The sequence below is a fragment of the Xenopus laevis genome, chromosome 6S, assembly GCF_017654675.1.
Source record: "Xenopus laevis strain J_2021 chromosome 6S, Xenopus_laevis_v10.1, whole genome shotgun sequence".
NCBI lineage: Eukaryota > Metazoa > Chordata > Amphibia > Anura > Pipidae > Xenopus > Xenopus laevis.
The window spans coordinates 94139983-94159289 of NC_054382.1; the positions used below are offsets into that span (position 1 = coordinate 94139983).

At 38.0% G+C, this 19307-nt stretch overlaps 1 protein-coding gene across 5 annotated transcripts in view; it reads left to right on the forward strand.

The window, feature by feature from the left end:
* Positions 1-19307, forward strand: part of MGC115231 (uncharacterized protein) — a 68115-nt gene that overhangs the window by 23908 nt on the left and 24900 nt on the right.

Here is a 19307-nt window from a genome sequence, read left to right on the forward strand (position 1 = left end):
AGTGTCTTAACGCTGTAACCTCTTGCTGCCGGTCTATCCCATAAATCCATTGCCCCGCTCTGGAAGGCATCCCAAGTGGAGCAAATTCTCCTCAATCTGAGGAATTGTCCATTCGGGATACCCTCCAGAAGTGGCTCTGGATGGCAGCTATTTCTCATTAATAGAGAGTTTCTACTTATGGGTTTTCGATATACGTCTGTCAGAATCTCACCATTATCTTGTGTAAACAGTATGTCCAAACATTCTACACTATTTTTACTGATCTTATATGTAAAGTTTATACCATATTCATTGGTATTGCAATATGACACAAATTATTTTACCTGATCTGTAGTACCCCTCCATATTATTATCAGGTCATCGATAAACCTATAATATTTGACCATGCAGCCTCTCAGGATCGATCCCTCTCCAAAAATTTGTCATTTCTCCATCCATCCCATAAAAAGATTTGCATATGAGGGCACAAACCCCATTGCTGTGCCACACCTCTGGAGAAACGTCCTCCAAACATAAAATAATTATGGCTAAGGAGGTATGCCACCGATTCTAAGATAAATTCATTCTGTTCAGTGGAGAACAATTTGAAGCCATCTAACCACAACCTTAAAGGGCACCTATCACAGCCAAAATCAAACACATATTAACAATCTGACCAGTACAAGCTAAACACGTTTAATCAAACTACAGATATAGTTTTTTGAAAAAACTGCAGGTTTTAAAAAAATCCCTTACTTTGTCAAATGGGTTCTTTCACTGAGGGAGGCCATATTGAGACTCTAACAGAGACTCTAATGTGCAAATTTCAGGAGCATGCTCAGATTGTAACACTGCTTTGAGTATTCTACCCAGAATGCCTTGTTTTAGTAAACTCCTCCACTAGAAGTATCCACTAGAAGTGCTGCCACCTGCTAACTTCCAGCAGGTGGCAGCACTACTGTACAGCAGCTTACACACAGGTTTCGTTGATTTGAAAATAGCTTAGAAGGGTTGATAAGCAAACAAGGAATTTGAACTGAGCATGTGCGAGATTTCAGAGCTACAGTTGGCTGGGAAGATATAGGTAGGAGGAGCCAGTGAAATAGGTAGGAGGAGCCAGTGAAATCCAAGATGCCTGCCTCAGCTAGAACTGCAGTGGAGATAGGGGAGATCTTGCAGAAGGTATAGTGAGCTGATCATTTATATTATACAAACAATTCTAACTGCTTTAAAAATCAGATTTCTTGAACTTTCACATAGTGTATTTACTTAGTAAATGATTTTGGTCATGATTGGTGCCCTTTAATGCTTGTATACCCAAATGATGTTCAATTGATGAATATAAGGCCGTGACGTCCATTGTAACCCAAAGTAGGTCATCCTCCCATCTTACATCCTGTAGTTTATTGATAACATCACCACTATCTTTAATATAAGATGCTAGTTCACTCACCATTGGTTGGAGCAATTTATCAACATATTCTCCAAAAACCCTCATTCAAGGACCCTATACCAGCTATAATGGGCCTACCTTTGGGATTATCAAGTGTTTTATGAACCTTAGGCAATGTGTGGAATATTGGGATTTTGGGACTATCACAGCATATGTACTAAAATTATTTGGCATTCAGAATTCCTATTGCCTTTCCATATTCCAAAATTCTTCTCAGTTTTTCTCTGAAATATCTTAGTAGGGTCATCTCCTAGGGGCCTATATTGTTTCTCATCAGTCAACTGAATCATTATGTCTCCATCATAGTAATCTCTGTTTTATACGACAATTGATTAAACTGTATTTATTTAGTGATAAGAATAAGTTCCTTCATATAAGAGCAACTTTTCATTTAGATTAGTGTTCTTTCAATAAATTCAGAAAAGTTGTTTTTGCAAACATAGTTGTAAATATTAATATATGTCTAATGCCAGTTGTTTACTCTACATGTGTAGAGTAAACAACCTATTCATTTTCATTAAATGAAAATGCATTTCTTTTTAAAGGGGTGGTTCACCTTTACGTTAACTTTTAGTTTGTTATAGAATGGCAAATTCCAAGAAAGTTATACATGGGCCTTAATTTTTTCTATTTTTATAATTTTGTAATTACATGTCTTTTTTTCTTTCCAGCTTTCAGCTGACCCATCTAAAATGCTCAGTAAGGCTACACATTTTTTGTTATTGCTGCTCATCTTTCTATGTATGGCCTCTCCTTTTCATATTCCAATCTATTATTCAGATCAATGCATGGTTGCTAGGGTAATTTGGATCCTAGCAACCATATTGCCAAAATGAAAACCAATTGAAAATTATCTCAGAATACCACCCTCTACATCATGTTAAAAATGGATGTAAAGGTGAACAACCCCTTAAATAACATCTAGACCAGAAGTTGGCCTCATTTGTGGTGCCCTACATACTAACAAAAGCCATCATTGAAGGCCACGAATAGGGATGGTCATTTGTTTCTTGCTTCTGTGTTTATATAAAACAATGAGTTCATATGTTTTAACCTTGTTATCAGTAAAAAGAACACTGGCCAAATGATAGGTCTCAAAATGGGTCTTAAACCAAATATGTGAAAGACATCTGATTTATTATTTGTTTTTTTTTCACCTATAGATAAGAGTATTTTATTGTTTAACTTGTTACTTGACAACAGGTAAGACTGGGCCGTCCATTTAATGTGCATGCACTTTACTGAGCCAAGAAGACAGAAAGCTGGTTAATTATATGTACAAGATATCTTTGTTCTATTCCTGCATTCTGGGCAATGTGTGGCATGTGTATGTAACCGGCATAAAAGGGTTATCCAATAAAGTGCCAATAAAGTGCTCATGAAATACTGCTGAGCTTTTGCTCACTAACTTGATATAATTCACTGGAAAGGCAACAGAAATGTAGATTTGAGTATTTATTGTGATTGTGGGAATCCATCCATTGTACAAAGGGGATATATTTACTTCCAGGCAAAAAGTTTAGTAGGAATCAGCAATTAAACCATGTTTACATTTGGTCTTACCATAAACACTGTCTGCTGATGTGGTTTCAGTGGGCAACTCAAGAAGTTGCCAAAACCAGGATCTCTATCAACCTGGGAGCATGTCTTTGATTACTAACAGCTGGGGTATAAACATGGGATGATCACTCAAAAGGGAAACAATTGCATATTTATATATTAGAGCAGATGTATTGGGTGGGTTGATAGACAATAGACAAAAGACTAGTAAAAAATCAAAGTAGGGACTGTTCCCTTTTATGTTCTTTTTGTAGCATTTAAGTAAAAAAAAAAAAACAAGTGATATTTTATACTGTCTTGAAGTGACATTAAATTGTCAGTAATATTATTTTCAAGAAAATCGCAAACTGCCAAAATATGGTTTCCATAACTACCGTACATCCCCAGCTGCTGTTTAAAAAGGTATGCTTGGCATTCTGTTTTGTCAGTAATGTTTATTGTCAGAGATCTTTTGCTTCTCCAGTATAGCATTCATGCCAAAATAAGAACTGACCTTTCAACATTTGTGAAAGGAATTTATTTAGTGCCATACTGTCCATAAAAACATTTTCTTTATTTTTTCCTATTTTTGCCCATTGCTTTCAGTTTGCCTTAGTGCAACAGTAAACATTTAGATTTGTTTTGCTTGCAGACATCCAAATGTTAAACAAAGGTTTTCCTGAGGTAGCACAGATTTACAACGGGTAACAAATCTTACCATGTGCCATTGCCCTTATACTCACTCAAACTTATTGCCCCTTTTTCGATGTGCATTCACACACAGAGCACTCTTGATAAATGTGCTTGGCACTTATTTGCTTGCACAAAACAAATTGGGGTTTGCAAAAAGAATGTTGTGTGAAAACACAATTTCCTACGACACAAACATTACAGGAGTGCACTGCTTGGCATGGCACGCTCATCTCCTTTGTCGTGTCGGTGCGGCCCTTCACTTAAGGAATGAGTAAATATTTTTCTAGTCAGTAATGGGTGATTAGGCAAATGTTGGCCAAAAAGTTGATGCCCTTACTCTGACCTATAATAAGTTCTTTCTGAATTCATGGGAAGCCAAGTGGAAACATTGGATACGTTTTTTGGCTCTCTTCCCTTTCTGATGACTCGGTCATGTTTTACTTTCACACTCATTTTCTATGTCCTTAAATATCCTTTTAAAAATGCTGATTAAGAGAGGCATGATAATTAGGAGTCATGCGGTTATGATCATTGGGGTTTTTTTGTGATTTATATGCCTCTGATGAAACTGCATGAGCAGTACAGTGCATAGGTGACTAGTCCTATGTAGAAAGGCAGGATTGTTTGTTTGGGTGCCTTGTATGTGGAAGGGGGGCAATTAATTTTAAGGAGGTCTTCATTACAATTGAGCCACTTTCTTCATATGTACACTAGAGTATTTGTTTTATTGTTTTTGAGGGGCACTGCCCTACACCATTCTAAATGTTGTGAGTGTGTGGTGTTATTTGATTAAGTGGCTTCATGGTTTTTAAGTTTCAAATAAAAGTTATGTTTTAATGCCATGAAAATACCACTAAGTAATTGATCACTTGTAACTGTAATACCTTAACTGGTCCACTGGCAAGGGGGAGAGGATGGCGTATTTGTGGAGCGTCTCCATTCCCATCCGTTAGTTGCACATACAACATGTTTGGACCTGGGGGTGGTGTGGTGCATTATTTTCTCACAATTTTTGTTAAGATAGTATATTATATAATATGCTTATTCCTTTTACAGATATGCCATCGCTATATTTTTGGCTTATTTTGTATGTACAAGCTTAGATTCCTCTAACTCCGTGATCCCCAACCATTGGCTTGTGAGCAACATGTTCTCACCAACCCTGAGGGTGTTGCTCTCAGTGACCTCAAAGCAGGTGCTTCATTTTGAATTCCAGCCTTGAAGGCAAGTTTTGGTTATATAGTATCAGATGTACTGCCAAATAGAGCCTCCTGTAGACTGCCAGTACACACAGGGACTATTTAATAGCCAATCACTGCCCTTAGTTTATATCCCCAGTGACTTTTTTTTCATGCTTGTGTTGCTCTTCAACTCTTTTATATATATTTTTTTAACATTTGAATGTGGTTCATGGGTAAAAATTAGGCTTGGGAGAATTTGAACCATTTCGTTTCGCCAAAAATTCACCGCCGCGTGATTTCTTTTTATATTTTTGACGCACAGCGCCTTACAAGTCTATGGGTGTCATTTCCACTGCGAAACAAGGTGAAAAAATTCGCCCATCCCTAGTAACAGTAGTTGGGGACCCCTCCGCTCTAACACCTTTGAGTGCTAGAATAGAAACAGACCGTTGCTTTCCTGTTCTCTGTATGTTGTATGCACTTTTTTGTAATCACCTTAGAAGGATTGAACTGGATAGTTTGCTGATTTTTATTAACTCACATGATCTTGTAATATTTGGTCTCATGTCAGGTCTCCTGTTTAGCAACCAGGGACATCAAGGGTGCAGTATTTTTCTTGTGTATGCCTACTGGATTACTTACAATAAATGGAAAGCTACTCCTAAATTCAACTACGCCCATAAAACCTTTGCTTAAAAGTAATACTTGCTGGTTTCCCATAGAACCAGCATTCTCTGTCCTTGCAGCACTGAGAGAGTTTCATTTTGAGTATAAACCCCAGTAATGAACACTGGCTTTGCCCATGAAATTGTTTAACTGCAGGCTACAGCAGTCAAGTGTTATATTCAGGGTGGCCAGTTATCCATGTGCAGAATGCCATTTACAGACTGGATACAAAGCCCATTTTCAAAGCACCATTGGCTCTTCCTTGACAACAAAGGAATAATGGAGAGTGTTGTATAATGGTAATCTAATTATTACCAAACGACCAAACATAGAGTAGTTTCGATCTCCCTGTTTAAGAAATAAACAGTAAGACACCTGGAAAGAGGGAGAGAGGCTCACCCAGCAACACTCTGTCTAGGGGACCCTGCCGAAATGGTCCAAACTAGGCCTCACAGTTGATAAAACCAGCCCTGGCTGCCTTGAAACATTGGGATCCTGTTTTAGAAAAAAATAGACTGGCCCAGGGTAAAAGGTAGTTCAGTGTCATGTTGTCATTTTTCTTACTTATTCAGGGCATCCTTTGGCATATTAAAGGGGTTGTTCACCTTTGAGTTAAAGGGGATGTTCACCTTCCAAACACTTTTTTTCAATTCAGTTGTTCTTAGATTGTTCCCCAAAAATAAAGACTTTTTTCAATTACTTTCCATTATTTATTTTTTACTGTTTTTTCAAAATCTAAGTTTAAAGTTTAATGTTCGTGTCTCTGGTGTTTGAGTCTGGTAGCTCAGTAATTCAGATGCAGACTAGTGATGTGTGGTCCGACCCTAACTTACGAGGTTACTAAGTCTAATTCTGTGCTAGGGCCACCTTTTAAAGGTAAGAAACGTGGTATAGTGGTGGTATATATATATATATATCTTTTACTCTGGACCAATGCATGTTTACTAAAAGTAATGCCACATGAAAAAAAAAAAAAAATAATAGTGTATTTTCCTTTAATAAACAAAGGCTCTTTTGGTAACTGCAGTGGTGGTATTTAACAACTTTGCCCCCCAGCCATTGTAATTGTAACTCTGTTTTTGTTAGATACAGGCTTTGTACGTTTTTTAGATGTGTGTATCCAAGGAACAATTGGGAAAACAATTTTACTTCATCACTATCCTGTTTAATCTGTTCTTTTTGTCAGTTTTGGTTGGGCTGGAGGATGCCTGTTTTAACAGAATGCACAGATATCAGCCTGACAACCAATCTTATTTGCTATAAATATTTCAGAGATGGCAGTTTTCCACCAATATGTAATAAAAGGTACAAAGTGACAGTTTACCTCAGCATAAATTGATATGCTTGTCCCGAGAATATTTATTCCCTTGTATTGTTAAAGCTGAGAAGTTGTATGTTGTTAATAATAAGCTAATGTGCCTTGGTTTGCAGACCTGGTTATGTTTCAGAATTCTGTTTACAATATGTCAAAGACGTTTGTCAGGTGGAGCACAAGTGAACTTTAGCCACGTGCATACAGAGAACCTTAAATCCTTTAAGAAATGCTGTTTAGAGATGTGATAGCATCAAACATCAGCGGAACTCTGCAGTTATCTTGGCAAACATTTCAGCAAAAGAAACATTTCATTATATCATCAGCCATCCAACCTGCAAAAACAAACCTACCAACTTGTTTTTACCATTTAAAAAAATGTGTAATTTATCTGGAGGAACTTTAAAAGCCCAGCAATGTGGCCAAAGTTAGATCAGTGGCCCCCCACCAGACAACAGCCATTAGCTCAGCCAAACATGTGAAGATACTGATGCTGGAAAGTTATATATAGGTTTCTAGTCTATTCTATTAGGGGGGCTATTGAGGCTGAGGTAGGCTTTCTGTCCGTGATAACAAACATGGTAGCAAGAGCTGGCATTTAGGGCAGGTTATGCTCAGAACTGCAGTACATGCTGACCCAAGTTAAAGTGATACTGGCACGTTCCTATAAAATCATAGGAACGAGTCTGTATCAAGTAAATGCTGCACCCGGAATAGTTCCCCGCAAAGCCGCCCCCAGCTCCGTGAATCTGCGTGCATCAGACCAGCTGACACTACTAACAGATCTTCTGCGTTGCTTCATATACTTAATATACATGTCTTGGTCAAATTTTATAAAGAGGATGTTTACCGAATATAATTTTAACTGATTTTCAGTGTCCTGTTTTTTTGTTTTTTTTTTTAAATAATTTACACACTTTTAAAAACTTTTTCAGCCCTCTTGTATGCAGTCCAAGACAACTGGCAAGTTGAGTCATTATGTATTTCACATCACATTTAGGGTAAGGGCACACTGGGCGATTCGGGGAGATTTAGTCGCCTGGCGACTAATCGCCTCGACTTTGCGGCGACCAATCTCCCCGAATGCCTTCCCTCACTCTGCGCTGGCTAAAATGAAAAAATCTCCGGCGCACACACGCGGCGATTCGTTTTCTGAAGTCGCCCAAAGTTTCCTCGTGAGCGCCGCCGATTTTTCATTTTAGCCAGTGCAGAGTGAGGGAAGGCATTCGGGGAGATTGGTCGCCGCAAAGTCTAGGCGACTAAATCTCCCCAATTCGCCCAGTGTGCCTTACCCTTACAGCTGGACCCCATCCCTGTATTATATGTTTTCACACCTGTTGTGCAGATTCCTAAGGACAAGTGTCCAAAATATATCAACCTTTCTGTTTTGTAATCTGATCTGTCTATGAAATACTTAATACCTACACCCCTCTACCCAGAACTAAAACAGCCATTACATTCCTATAACAGTTGTTGTCCTTTTGAAGTTTTAAAGATTCAACATTTTTACACAAAATATGTATTTGGCACAACGTGTTTTTGCAGAGTTACAACTTTCTTCAGTCCTGTCCAGTGAAATTCTGGTAAATATAGTTCTACAGCTAGAATGCCGTCACTTTCATTTCCTAGTTTAATATTGTTTAAAAGACCTAGTCATACTCACTCATTTATTGTTTTTCTGGATTAAAAGTTTTTGTTTGTTTTTTTGGTAGTACCGGCACTGGTTGTATCTGTGCTTTCCTACTTCTGTGGTACCAAGGCCAGAATTTTTTTGGCCTCTGTTGTGGAGGGCTGACAATGGAAGGCGGCTGCGTTGATCACACCCACTTTAAACCACACCCATGTTATCACAAGAACAATTAACACAATACCCACATTAATGGTGGTAACACACCAAAAAAAAAAACAATGGTCAGTGCTAGAATATCAATTGTGAAAAAAGTTGTCATATTAAGTCATACCCATAAATCCATATGCCTTCTCCTCACCTGGGGATAGCAGATGAATGCAGAACATTACAGGTGTGAACAATACAGGGCTTTTACTACCTGAATCTGAGGTGTGACCTATGCAGGTGCTAGTTGATCTCAGTTCTGATACCTTTTGAAACGTGCAAAAAGGTAAGCAATCAAAGCAGTCAGACTAATGGAGGGCCACACAAGGAGGGTTTGGGACGAATGTGGCCACCAGTTATATAGCACTGCACCATTTTTAATCACTAGCTATGCTACAATATAATGTATAGTTAGATTAAACCCTATGACACTGCCCTTAATATCCTTTACCTATAATGTCATAAATTACTAAGGAAGTGTCACACAAGCTTACAGACTTTGTATATCTCAAGACATACTTTGTGTTAGCTGAACTTGAACTGAGTCACTTCCTATAACTCTCAATGATGATCAGTACATTTGTAGGAAATAATTACATGTTTGCATAAACACTGTTATAGTAACCTTGACATACCTTCCAAATAATGGTACCTTGTATGAAAGTACCTACAACTCTGTAGTAACAACAGAAATTAAAAATGTTACATGAGAACCTATGATGTATGTATTTATTTTAGACATACCTATTTATTGATGGTGTTATTCTACTATTTTCCATATAAGGCATAATTTACCCTTAAAATATGAATTTACTCATGATGTTCACTTTGTCTTCACTGTTGGGCGTAGTTCTTCAATATGTATTATCTAAGGCTCCAATGAACAAGACCAGGTGGTGCTCTATTTAGAGATACACATATACGGTGGCCATACACAGCTAGCATGCTGCACTTGGTTACCTCTTGGTAAAGGCTATTGCACTCCATTGCTGCTGTGGGTATAAATATGGGGGAGCCCTCCATAAACATACAAAAGGATTAATAGGTCTGAAAATATGACTTATATTAAAGTTATAGTCGGTTTATCCAAATTATGATTTTATTTAATAATTATAATTAATTTTAAGCAACATTTTTGTTGTGTTCCTCTGTCTACTGCAAAGGCAAGAAATAAGGCCAAAACCAATTGTGACTTTCCTTATTATTATTCTTTACATAGCACCAACATATTCCGAAGCACTTCACATAGATTATAAATAATTAACAGAAACACATTCAAATCAATGGGCTTTTTTTTTTTGTCAAATTTATAAAATAATTGGTGTTTACTTCTTTGCAGAAGTAAATGTGTTGGCTACTTGGGTAAATACAATATCCAGGACTACAGTAACCTTAAAGAGATACTGACACCTGAAATTAAACTTTTTTTTACATCTATTATAATATTGGCTTTGCAAGCTACTTCTAACTTTGCCATAAAGTATTTGCATGATGCTTTTACATTACCTGTCTGATCCCCCATGTTCCTGTATGAGGAGGCTGCCATATTTGTGCAGCAGGAGTCTGTTAGCATTAGAAACTGTAACTAACAGACTGAGATGGGACAGTCAGGTTGGCAAAGTCAGAGTGTCAGAGAGTCAGGCTTAGGAACTTCAACTAACAATTATATACAAAAACAAACCTCTCAGCAAAAAATGATCAACATGACCTATAGGTAATATTTAATGTACATTCATATGCTAAAATTCATTTTTTAGTGTCAGTATCACTTTAAGGTCTACTTTTCAGCTGTTTTAGTAGAAGGCAAAGTGAGTTCTTTGCTTTTATTAATATATTTAATAGTGGAATGGCCTTCATACAACATTTCCTTGCCTGTCATTATGCATCACTTTCATGGTCTCTTTGTTCTTAATTGCATAGACGGAACTGGCAGCTTAACAGCGATGGTGGAAATAAATAAACTCCAAGACAATTAAATACTGTATTATTGAATTAACCCTTAAAGGGTGGTACTTTTAGTATATAATAGAATGGCCAATCCCCTGATTTTAAGTTTCCCCTCATTTTACATTGTTGTTTTGTGGTCCCACCTATATATTATGCATAAAACATTTCCCTGATTTTCTATTTTCCTGAATTTTACACCATTTTTATTTGGTTCCCTGAAAAATGTAAAATGGGGGGTTCTACTGTATTTGCCTTTTTCTTCTTATGGAGTCGCTGACCCCATCTAAAAAGCAAAGGCTCTGTAAGGCTATACACTTATTACTACTACTATTAAGTAGCTTATGTTTCTAGTAAGGTCCTCTCCTATTCATATTCCAGTCTCTTATTTAAATCAATGCACGGTTGCTAAGGTAATTTGGACCCTAGCTACCAGATTGTTTATAATGCAAATTGAAGAGCTGCTGAATACAAAGCTAAATAACTCAAAAACCTTAAATAATGAAAATGAAAACTTATTACAAATTGTCTCAGAATATCCCTCTCTACATCATACTAAAAGTTGATTCAAAGGTGGACAGCTCCTTTAAAGGAGAAGGAAAGGTTAAAACTAAGTAAGCCTTATCAGAAAGGTCTATATAAATATACCAGTAAACCCTCAAAGTAATGCTGCTCTGAGTCCTCTGTCAAAAGAAACACCACATTTCTTTCCTTCTATTGTGGGCTTCTGTACCAGACTTCCTGTTTTCAGCTTAAACCTCCTTGCCCCAGGCATGAGCATGCACAGTTTGTTCCTCTTCCCCTCCCTTCTCTGCTGTAGTCTGAGCCCAGAGCTATAAGTGAGCAGGGAGAGACTCAGGCAGGAAGTGATGTCACACCAAGCTAATATGGCAGCTGCTATCCTAAACAAACAGAGCTTCTAGAGCTTTTTACTCAGGTATGGTAAAGCATTCTACCGAATAGATATAGCATTCTAGCTTGCACTATTGCAGCTAATCTATTGGCAATAAAATGCTTCTGTAGCTTTCCTTCTCCTTTAATGAGAGCACTGATTTGCATTTCTGAATCAAGGCTTTGTATTAATTTTGCAAGGGTAAAAATTAACATAATTTTACTAAATTTGTTATTCAGAAGAAAGTCAACTAAATCAATAGAAGCTGGGAGGTAAACATTGTTTCCATTTGATTCTCTCCCCATGTGGTATGGGTAACAGGGGACTTGCTAAATACTGTAGTGATTGTCCTTACGTTATGCAAGCCAGAGCGCTCAGCTCTGTGTAAAAAAAAAAGAAAAGGCCAGAATCTTTACATGGGGAGAAATTAAAACCATATTATTGGTTGCATACTTTTCTACTAATGTCCTTTTTTAATCTACAATATGATGGCTAATCTTTAAAAATATGTGCTGAGCAGATCCAGAATTTGTGAGCAACTGCTGATGCTTGCGCTCCTAAAATCCATTGGGAACAATTACTGTAGATGTCACATGTTAGGGATTTGTTTATTGAAATTTACAACAGTGGTTGTTGGACTTTTTTAATGCAGTACATAGTTTCAGTTGCTGCCCCTTTAACTTAATGTATATTGATATTTATGTTTAATTTATATTGAATAAGATACATAACTCTACAGGCACCATTTTGCACTGCTGTATTGTATTGTGCAATACTTTGTTGTATTCAGCCACTTGCTACCAACTAGCCCAATATACTTTTCAAGAAAAAGCAAAGTGTTCTCTTTTAACCCTTTAAGTGCCAGCAGAATTTCACATTTTGGTTACGCGAAATGCCAGCCGTTTTTGAAACATTTTGTGCTCTCTCACTTTAGGGGCATTTTCGGTAGAAACTGAGCTTTCTAAATCTGCCTGAGTTTTCATGTATTTCCAACTGTGCAAAAAAATTTATAGTGCTAAATACCAAAAAAAATGAAAAATTACCATTTTTCATCGTATATCAATTTATACCAGAAAAATATTTCATTTTAGGGGTGAAAATCCAACTGATTTGGAAAGCCTTATGTCTCTCGAATGTGCCAATACCAGATATGTATAGTTTTAGGGAGATTTAGGATTTCTGTACAGCAAAAACTCCCGGCAGTATATTACCGAATTTTGAAAGCACTAAGGCAGAAAACGGCATGCTTTAGATTCCAAGGCAAAAAATCCTGAAACCGTAGGTTTACCCCAGAAAACCATACATTTTTGAAAAGTACACATTCTGCCGATTCCAAAATGGGTAATTATGTCTCTCTACTCCCAACTACCAAACATAAAAGCTTGTCTGAACATAGCGGTTTTTCAAAAAAAAAATCTAAATTCTGAAAAATCATTTCAAAGGTTTTATTTTGCTGCTCCACATATCCCAAACTATATTAGGTACCAAGAAAAAGCACCTGAAATATGATTGCCAGGGGTCCACTGAACAGTTTAATACCCATTATGCATAGGTTTACCAAAGTATCTGGCATTTAGAGACACCAATATGAAGTTAGCACATCCAAATTGTTCAGGACTTTACTTCAGCTACTGAGAAATCAACACATTGACTGCATTTTTTGTGGGGTAAAAACACAGAAATATATGTTTACCCCCCAAACCCATATATTTTTGGAAAGTACACATTCTACTGAATCTAAAATGGGTACCCATGCCTTTCTGCTCCAAACTACTGAGTCGCAAGGCTTTCCCAAAATTGTCGGTTTTGGTGAAATATCTGAAAATTGCCTCAAACCTTCAACTTCCCAGCACCATATCGCCCATGTATCATTACGTACTAAGAAAAAGCACCCTAAATATGATTGCCAGGGTTCCTCTGAACATTTTGGTGGTCATTGTTCATAAGTTTACCAAAGTATCTGGCATTTAGAGGCCCCAAAATGAAGTTAGCGCATACAAACAGTCCCGTGGGTAACTTCAGCTAATGAAAGATCAACACATTGACTGCATTTTTGTGGGGTAAAAACACAGAAATATATGTTTACCCCCCAAAACCCATATATTTTTGGAAAGTACACATTCTACCGAATCTAAAATGGGTACCCATGCCTTTCTGCTCCAAACTACTGAGTCGCAAGGCTTTCCCACAATTGTCGGTTTTGGTGAAATATCTGAAAATTGCCTCAAAGCTTCAACTTCTCAGCACCATATCACCCATGTATCGTTACGCACCAAGAAAAAGCACCCTAAATATGATTGCCAGGGTTCCTCCAAACAATTTGGTGGCCATTGTTCATAGGTTTACCAAAGTATCTGGCATTTAGAGGCCTCAAAATGAAGTTAGCGCATACAAATAGTCCTGTGGGTAACTTCATCTAATGAAAAATCAACACATTGACTGCATTTTTGTGGGGTAAAAACACAGAAATATATGTTTACCCCCAAAACCCATATATTTTTTGAAAGTACACATTCTACAGAATCTAAAATGGGTACCCATGCCTTTCTGCTCCAAACTACTGAGTCGCAAGGCTTTCCCACAATTGTCGGTTTTGGTGAAATATCTGAAAATTGCCTCAAAGCTTCAACTTCTCAGCACCATATCACCCATGTATCGTTATGCACCAAGAAAAAGCACCCTAAATATGATTGCCAGGGTTCCTCCGAACAGTTTGGTGGCCATTGTTCATAGGTTTACCAAAGTATCTGGCATTTAGAGGCCCCAAAATGAAGTTAGTGCATAGAAATAGTCCTGTGGGTAACTTCAGCTAATGAAAGATCAACACATTGACTGCATTTTTGTGGGGTAAAAACACAGAAATATATGTTTACCCCCCAAACCCATACATTTTTGGAAAGTACACATTCTACAGAATCTAAAATGGGTACCCATGCCTTATTGCTCCAAACTACTGAGTCGCCAGGCTTTCCCAAAGTTGTCGGTTTTGGTGAAATATCTGAAAATTGCCTCAAAGCTTCAACTTCCCAGCACCATATCACCCATGGGTCATTATGTACTAAGAAAAAGCACCCTAAATATGATTGCCAGGGTTCCTCTGAACATTTTGGTGGCCATTGTTCATAAGTTTACCAAAGTATCTGGCATTTAGAGGCCCCAAAATGAAGTTAGCGCATACAAACAGTCCCGTGGGTAACTTCAGCTAATGAAAAATCAACACATTGACTGCATTTTTGTGGGGTAAAAACACAGAAATATATGTTTACCCCCCAAAACCCATATATTTTTGGAAAGTACACATTCTACAGAATCTAATATGGGTACCCATGCCTTTCTGCTCCAAACTACTGAGTCGCAAGACTTTCCCACAATTGTCGGTTTTGGTGAAATATCTGAAAATTGCCTCAAAGGTTCAACTTCTCAGCACCATATCACCCATGTATCGTTATGCACCAAGAAAAAGCACCCTAAATATGATTGCCAGGGTTCCTCCGAACAGTTTGGTGGCCATTGTTCATAGGTTTACCAAAGTATCTGGCATTTAGAGGCCCCAAAATGAATTTAGCGCATACAAATAGTCCTGTGGGTAACTTCAGCTAATGAAAGATCAACACATTGACTGCATTTTTGTGGGGTAAAAACACAGAAATATATGTTTACCCCCCAACCCCATATATTTTTGGAAAGTACACATTCTACAGAATCTAAAATGGGTACCCATGCCTTTCTGCTCCAAACTACTGAGTCGCAAGGCTTTGCCAAATTTGGCGGTTTTGGTGAAATATCTGGAAATTGCCTCAAAGCTTCAACTTTCCAGCATCGTATTGTCCATGTATCATTACCAGCATAAAGCATCCTAAATATAAACATAGGGGTCTACTAAACAGTTTGATGCCCAATATGCATAGATATACCAAACTATGTGGCGCACAGAGTCCCCCAAATGACAATATGTATAGACATTTTCACGGCTGACGCGCTGGCTGCTGCAATATAACCACCCGGTGTGTGTATTATGCGACATTAGACCACCTAACAGTACAGAGACCCCAGAAAACCATATATTTTCAGAAAGTACACATTCTGACGAATCCAATATGGGTAAATAAGTGTTTCTACTGCATACTGCCAAACTGCAAAGCAATGCTGAACATAACGGTTTTTATCAAATTTCTGAAAATTGTCACAAAGCTTGAATTTTACCCCATTATATGCCCCACATTTCGTAACTTATCAGCATAAAACATCCTAAATATGAACGCCAGGGGTCTACTGAACACTTTGATGCCCAATATGCATAGATATACCAAACTATGCGGCGCACAGAGACCCCCAAATGACAATAGTGTAAATATATTTTCACGGCTGACGCGCGCAGGCTGCTGCAATATGAGCACCTGGTGTGTGTAATATGCGACATTAGACCCCCCTAACAGTACAGAGACCCCAGAAAACCATATATTTTCAGAAAGTACACATTCTGACGAATCCAATATGGGTAAATATGTGTTCCTACTGCAAACTGCCAAACTGCAAAGCAATGCTGAACGTAACGGTTTTTATCAAATTTCTGAAAATTGTCAGAAAGCTTGAATTTTACCCTATTATATGCCACACATTTTGTAACGTATCAGCATAAAACATCCTAAATATGAACGCCAGGGGTCTACTGAACACTTTGATGCCCAATATGCATAGATATACTAAACTATGTGGGGCACAGAGACCCCCAAATGACAATAGTGTATATACATTTTCACGGCTGACGCGCTGGCTGCTGCAATATGAGCACCTGGTGTGTGTATTATGCGACAGACCCCCCTAACAGTACAGAGACCCTAGAAAACCATATATTTTCAGAAAGTACACATTCTGACGAATCCAATATGGGTAAATATGTGTTTCTACTGCAAACTGCCAAACTGCAAACCAATGCTGAACATAACGGTTTTTATCAAATTTTTGAAAATCGTCAGAAAGATTGAATTTTACCCCATTATATGCCCCACATTTCGTAACGTATGAGCATAAAACATCCTAAATATGAACGCCAGGGGTCTACTGAACACTTTGATGCCCAATATGCATAGATATACCAAACTATGCGGCGCACAGAGACCACCAAATGACAATAGTGTATATACATTTTCACAGCTGACGCGCTGGCTGCTGCAATATAAGCACCTGGTGTGTGTATTATGCGACATTAGACCCCCCTAACAGTACAGATACTCCAGAAAACCATATATTTTCAGAAAGTACACATTCTGACGAATCCAATATGGGTAAATAAGTGTTTCTACTGCAAACTGCCAAACTGCAAAGCAATGCTGAACATAACGGTTTTTATCAAATTTCTGAAAATTGTCAGAAAGCTTGAATTTTACCCCATTATATGCCCGACATTTCGTAACGTATCAGCATAAAAGATCCTAAATATGAACGCCAGGTGTCTACTGAACACTTTGATGCCCAATATGCATAGATATACCATACTATGTGGCACACAGAGACCCCCAAATGGATATATAGTAGATAAAATTTACAAGGCAAAACAAAATAAGGCAGTAAAGGGTGAAATGCAAAAAAATCCAATAAAACCACAAAAATCAATGTTTTTTTTTTCCAGACTAGTGTTATCGGCCGTCAGAATCACAGTTTGAATATTTTAGATGGGCCAAACAGGTTATACGGCTAGAAACAAGTGAACACAATATATGCAGAACTGAAAATGCAATAAAATGGCTAAAAATTCAATAAAATGGCTAAAAATGCACCAAAATACCCAAAATTGCAATATAATCACCGAAATAACATACAAAAGGTATTGCACAGTACGGTTAGCGAATACGCTATTCGTAATGGCAATAAAACATTTTTTTCAGCCAAAAAAAGAGACGATGCGATAAGAAAAAAAAAAAAAAAAGCCACAATGCCATGTATGTGCGTGTGCATGTGTACAAATGGTAAATTACATGTTATGTGTGCGTGTGCACGTGTGTGTAAGTGCAGCGAGTGTAAGTGACCCCCCCAATCCCCAAAAATGTATGTGTAAGTGTGAATCTAAGTGTGTATTACTCTAATAAGTGTGTGTTGGTGTGTGTAATTGTTGCACTAACCTGAAAAAGTCGCTGGAGACTGTTGCAGACGATCAGGAAGAGCCCCTGGAAGACATCTGCGACGTGGTTCCTGTCTCTGTGCTGTGGGGGCGGAGATCGACGGCGCGGTGTAGGCTGCAGCAGCAGGACACGTAAGTGACACGTGCCTGCTGCTGTTTTTGGGCCCCATGGCGATCGCGCCCCAGGGGCCACTCGATCCCCTGCTCTGCTCGTTGCCTAGGGGCAGGGGATCGAGGAGGAACGGAGCGAGCGGCTCTAACAGCCGCTCCTCCGCTCGAGAACCAGGAAGTGCTGCAGAACGTAGAATCTACGTTCTGTGGCATTTCAAGTACCTTTGCCACAGAACGTAGATTCTACGATCTGTGGCATTTAAAAGGTTAAGGACCAGTAACAACAACGAATATTGTAATCTGGATGGATATACCCCTACACATATTTAATGCTTGCTTTAAAGAGGAAGTCTGTATGATTGTTTGCATTCATTTCTGCCTTTGTCTTTCTCTGTTTCTAAACAAAGCTTCAATGCCATATTTGTGAGCTTTACGCAAAAGTATGAGTATCATAACAGCATCATGGTTTTCAGAAATCATATAAATGCTGGTAGAATATTTGATTTGCTTTTTCCTGGTCTGCCTTGTGATAAGAAAGTTGTGAAAAAATAGCTAATTCATACATTTTGCATTGGTTTAATATACCAAATACATTTCAACTTTGTTTTTAGGTTCTGAGACTAAGTGACTACATAGTGGAATAGCACAGTGCAATTTTACTAATTCTTAAATTGCAGAGTGTTGTCTGCAAGATCCCAGTGACCCAGTTTGTTTTTGCATTTGCTTATTTCCTACTTATCTTTGTATGCCTAATTGTATCAGCGGTTTAAGTGGCCCAATTTTTTTTTCTCCAGTAAATTAACATCATATGCCTTTAAATAAATATCACCAATATAAAATTTGTGTGAGAGTGTTTTTCTTTTTTGACTGACATTCTTTTCCTAGAAAGTGCCATTTTACTGCTATTTACTTTGATGCCAGAAATACCTAGTTCCAACCATTGTGATAAGCAGTGTTGTTGCCAGATCTATAGCACACAGTCGCTGAAGTTGTGACAGCAGTGAGATTTGCTTTTTTTCAGACACACCTATATTCAGTGGCAGAGTGATTGTGTATACACAGTTAAGCTCCCGACGCAACGATTTTTCTTGCCAAACGACCGATTTTACCGAAGTCCAACCAATCCTTCAAAATTATCGTGAAGTTAGTGGGATTCGAACGATTGTACATTTTACGATTTTTCGACCGACATCTGTCAGGAAATTGATCGGCCAGGTTAAAAAATCTTTATTGGTCCCAGTGCAATCTATCTATGTTTGCAGGGCCAAGTAGGCAGCTATCCTTTGATTTCCTAGCAAATTGGTATTTTTAGTTGATGGACAATTCGTATGATGGTTCCGAGATAATCGTGGTCTCACAATGACGATCGGATCTTTTAAAAATCTTAACATCTATGGCCAGCTTAAGCCTGCAGCTCATTCCCTTAAAATAAAGATTGTCACAACTCATCAAAATTAAATCAACTGTTAAAAAATGGTGTCAAAAGCAATTAAGTGTACTGACATGAAATGTGCAGCAAAATACAAACAAGACAAGCACAAGCACCACCTATATAGCCATTCTGTTTGACAACAAGCCCATTGTC